Consider the following 5493-nt stretch of genomic DNA (forward strand, 5'->3'; position numbering starts at 1 on the left):
ATAAGGTTTTCACGCTGACTACTTGATAAATTCTTATAAAGATTTTATCCTTTATATATATATATATATATATATATATATATATATGTACGTGTGTATTTGTATGTATATAAAAAAAATGTATCTATTTTAAACACTATCTGTATGAAGTATCATCTAATAATGGAGACCACTTACAATGGTTTTTAAACAATGTTGAATAACACTCCAAAACCACTTAACACGTACTTTTTACTTGTAAACCTACTTGTTCTCCGTACCACTTACATTTTTTTTTTTTTTAAAGTTACAAACCGGAAGTTTAAACGTTAGCTAAGCAAACATATTTCGTTTGTCGTATTTCAGATAACAATTCCTTGCCAGAGTCATTCGATGTGCTTTGAAGAAGAAGAATTCTCGGACATAATTACTGATGAAGTCACTAGTAATATTTGGAAATCTAGAGTAAGTGACTGATTTTATGATTCTAAAAATATGTTTATTATTATTATTGTCGTCATCATCATCATCATCATCATCATCATCATCATCATCATCATCATCATCACTATTATTATTATCATTGTTATAATTATCATCATCGTCATCATCATCATTATTATTATCATTATTATTATTATCATCATCATCATCATCATTATTATTATTATTATTATTATTATTATTATTATTATTATTATTATTATTATTATTATTATTGTTGTTATTATTAAGGCGGCAAGCTGACAGAATCGTTAGCACCCCGGGCGAGATGCTTAGCGGTATTTCGCACGTCTCTACGTTCTAAGTTCAAATTCCGCCAAGGTCGACTTTACCTTTCATCCTTTCGGGGTCGATCAAATAAGTATCAGTTACGCAAAAATTATTATTATTATTATTATTATTATTATTATTATTATTATTATTCTATTGGCAGCGAGCTGGCAGAATCGTTAGCACGCCGGGCGAAATGCTTAGCGGTATTTTGCCCGTTGCTAGGTTCTAAGCTCAAATTCCGCCGAAGTCGACTTTGCCTTTCATCCTTTCGAGGTCGATAAATTAAGTACCAGTTGTGAACTGGGGGTCGATCTAATCGACTGGCTCCTCTCCCAAAATATGCTTAACGAAAATTGAGACGATAAGTTCAATTATTTAAGATAGTGAATTCATTAGAGTAATAAAGGAAACAAAATGTTGGTAACAATACTATTTTTAAGCGTCTGTTTCTGAACAGCCTTGCAATAATTGTCTGATTGTCTGATATTATTTTTGTGTGCTCCCTCTGCGAAAGACCTAATTTTACCTAGTTGTTGCTGACAGGGAGAGTGCAAAAGTTATTATTATTAGAACTACAATTCTACAGAGATTTTATCGTTTTGTTGATGTTGAATAAGATATTCATAATAGTGCATGTAGTTTGTTTGAAGTCCCAGAAGATATATGTATGTATATATGTATCTTGTTTTTGATCATTTAAATTCTTCCTCTGAAGGAGCTGGCTTCTAACAAAGATACAGAGTTCCATCTTTGGAACGTAGATAACAAAAACTATGACACATTTTAAACCTTGAAAAAGTCTTGCATAATTTCACTGTTCCGCTTACAGATTGTATTTGTACTGTGCGAGTCAGTTGGCTGATTTCTCTTTCTGAAAATCCAATCTTATACACACCAAGTGCTCTAGTTATTACTGGTGTCAATGTAAAGTTGCGGGAACGTAAACACACTAACACAGGTTTCCAGTGATAGTGGGAGATAAACACAAGCACAACGACACACTCACATACATACATACATACATACACCGGCTCCTTTCAGTTTCTGTCTACCGAATCCACTCTCAAAGCTTTGGTCAGCTCGAGGCTATTGTAGAAGACACTTGCGTAAAGTGTCACGCAGTAGGACTGAACCCGGAACCACATGACTGGGAAGTGTACTTCTTACCACTCAACCACGCCTGTTCGCATATATATGATTTATAAACAAGAGTTTATAAACACACTCAAACACGCGCACGAATACGCACACACGCGTAAACAAGCGCATGAACACACACACACACACACACACACACACACTCATACAAGCATCGGCACATACATATACTCACGCACATACGATTCCTTATATATTTTTTTGAGCACGAAATTTTGCGTCTATTTTACAAGTGCACCTTACTATCTACCATCTTTACATTGTTACACAAATATTCTTTTGCCATATACAATGACCAGCCTTAACGAAAACACATATACATACGCAAATACAGACACACGCAAATGCACACACACACACACTAACACAAAGACACGCGCACATTCACAAACACAAATACACGCACACTCTCAAAAACTCCCATACTCGCACTCACACACACACATACCCTCTAACAAACTCACACACTCTCATTTACACACACTAAACAAACGTACAAACGTACTAGACGCACGCACAGACACACACATAAACATATACACATGCGTGTGTTCAAACACACGCTCCCGCGCAAACATGCACGCACGCGTGCACACACGTTCTCCCCTATGTGTTATATTTTGCCGTGCGCGTTATTTCACGGCCATTATTTTATAAGGACGCCATAGAACTATTTGTCCTGTGTACGTCACACTCATTAACGCAACACATAAATCAAACATAACATCACATTGAGTCTATCATTTTATAACTTTCCAATAACTCTTTCTCTGATTGCTTGTTTCTTTCTTTGTCTTTCGTTTGGTATTAACTTCTATTACTATTACTGCAGCTGCAGCAGTTTGTCTGAATTACTGTGATTGAGGAGGCGCAATGGCCCAGTGGTTAGGGCAGCAGACTCGCGGTCATAGGATCGCCGTTTCGATTCCCAGACCGGGTGCTGTGAGTGTTTATTGAGCGAAAACACCTAAAGCTCCACGAGGCTCCGGCAGGGGATGGTGGTGGCGAGCCCTGCTGTACTCTTTCACCATAACTTTTTCTCACTCTTTCTTCCTGTTCCTGTTTCTGTTGTGCCTGTAATTCAAAGGGTCAGCCTTGTCACACTGTGTCACGCTGAATATCCATGAGAATACGTTAAGGGTACACGTGTCTGTGGAGTGCTCAGCCACTTGCACGTTAATTTCACGAGCAGGCTGTTCCGTTGATCGGATCAACTGAAACCCTCGACGTCGTAAGCGACGGAGTGCCAACAACAACAACTGTGATTGAACAAATCTATGATCAAAAGCACTCCAGACGTGAACATCCAATCTTTTGTTTTTAGGGGCATCTTATTCAGCATTGTCTAATGTTTCATATCCTTAAAAGGCCGGTGAGCTGGCAGAATCGTTAGCACGCCGGACAAAGAACCTCACGATATTTAGTTCGTCATTAAATTTGAGTTTAAAGGCTGTGAGCTGGCAGAAACGTTAGCACGCCGGGCGAAATACTTAGCGGTATTTCGTCTGAGTTAAAATTCCGCTGAGGTCGACTTTACCTTTCCTCCTTTTGGGGTCGATTAAATAAGTACCAGTTACGTACTGGGGTCGATGTAATCGACTTAATCCCTTTGTCTGTCCTTGTTTGTCCCCTCCATGTTTAGCCCTTTGTGGGCAATAATTAAATAAGAAACGTTAGCACGCCGGGCGAAATGCTTAGCGATATTTCGTCTGTCTTTTATGTTCTGAGTTCAAATTCCGCCGAGGTCGACTTTGCCTTTCATCCTTTCGGGGTCGATAAATTAAATACTAGTTGAACGCTGGGGTCGATGTTATCAACTGCTTCCCTTCCCGAAGATGCAGGCCTTGTGCCAAAATTTGAAACCAATATTTCATATCCTGTATTTCAAATGATCTGAGAGATAGTTGACTGCTATTTTTAGCAGGTCAAGCGACTCATAAAGCTTTCTCGTTAGCTCACTTGTTATCAATCATGTTGTTGGCAGAACCGGCAATACTGTGATAAAAATGTCTGGCATTGTTTAGTTATGTTATTTACATTCTGAGTCCTAATCCAACCGGGAGAAACAATCTTTCTCCTTGTTTCCTCTTCCTTCGGATCAATAAAATAAATACCAGTCAAATACCGTTGTCAATATAATTAAACTTTAGATTCTTCGACAAAGAATTTGCACCCTTGAGGCTAATATTTCGGAAAGTATTTTTGTTATATTATGTTATGTTTTTTTTTCGTCTTTACATATCATATCGAGAATTAATCGTGCCATTAAAGGCAAACAGACTAACAAATGGGTAACAGAACGGGCGAAGATGGATGACGTTCTTGCAAATTCAACAACGAAAGGCGCAGGCACGGTTGAATGGTCAAGGAGCTCGCGTGATATTGAGCTCAAAACCATGTTGAGAAACAAGCCTCAAACCCACAATCTTTTTTTTTTTTTTTGAAGGATAAATTATATCGTCTGTTTCAATTATTTTGTGTTCAACCTCAGCTCTAGACTTGGAGACGCAAGTGGACTGAGGGGCAGACCTGTCTTCCCAGAAAAGCTAGTAGTAGCATCACATTGACCAGACTTGTTTCTGCTCTCCGGGAAAGTCGAAACAAAATCGTGGTCAAACTTACAATTTCCTGGGAAGACAGACTCGATATTTTCCAACAAGAAAAGAAATGGAAATATCAGGGCTTAGTCGACGAGGATCTCTTCAAGGGCTGGCATGCAGCCTCATTCCGCATTGAAGTGTGGCTGCCGTCACTTTCCATTTGGGTCAGTGCGGTATTTTCAGAATGTACACGTTCTGTCTTGGTGCAAAAAATGGGCTGCAGCAAATATTCTGCTTAATACCACTGATTTGTTTGTCAGTTGCTTGACCATAATCACTTGAGCATGTCCCTTAGTGTCTGACAATATGTGAATTTCTGATCACGAGCAGGAATAGTGGGGAGCATCATAGCCATATGTTGAGAGGAATTCTTTGGGGGTTTGAATATTTCACGTTTGGAAACATGAGTGTTTCATCATCCTTAAACAATCCTTTTTCAGGGTCCTTTTGAATAGGATGGGTGAGTCGACCTGAAGAAAATTCTCATTGGGCCCCACCTGCAAGGTACTGCGCTGTTTATCTTGATATGAGATCACCATGCTGCGCACATATAGTTATGATGCATGTGTACCCATGTCAGAAGGGTAGTCATAATGGGTATACTGGGCTTCTTCGTATATTTGTACCCTAGCGTTAGATTGAGAGCATGAGCCGCTCTCTCACTCAATACAAATAGTTTCAGTTATCGGCAAAATGCTTGAAGCTTTGTGGGGAGGGAGCTAGTCGATTACATTGACTTCAATACGTGACTAGTCCTTCTTTTATCGACCCCGCAATGATGGAGCGCTAAGTCGACCTCGGCACACTACTACTACTACTACTACTACTACTACTACTACTACTACTACCACGACGACGACGACGACGACCACCACTACTACTACTACTACTACTACTACTACTACTGCTGATGCTGCTGCTGCTACTACTACTACTACTACTACTACTACTGCTTTTTTAACATGACTACTGAAATCTT

The 5493-nt window shown here is 39.1% G+C and overlaps 1 protein-coding gene across 2 annotated transcripts in view; it reads left to right on the plus strand.

Moving 5' to 3' along the window:
- The window catches only part of LOC106870526 (orexin receptor type 2), a 128523-nt gene that overhangs the window by 71199 nt on the left and 51831 nt on the right, over nt 1-5493 (plus strand). For both annotated transcript variants that reach the window (XM_014916651.2, XM_014916650.2), the window contains exon 2: nt 346-444. The gene's annotated coding sequence lies outside the window, so the exon portion shown is untranslated. The remainder of the gene's footprint in view (nt 1-345; nt 445-5493) is intronic.

The sequence above is a fragment of the Octopus bimaculoides genome, chromosome 6 (genome assembly GCF_001194135.2).
Source record: "Octopus bimaculoides isolate UCB-OBI-ISO-001 chromosome 6, ASM119413v2, whole genome shotgun sequence".
In the NCBI taxonomy this organism is placed as follows: Eukaryota; Metazoa; Mollusca; class Cephalopoda; order Octopoda; family Octopodidae; genus Octopus; species Octopus bimaculoides.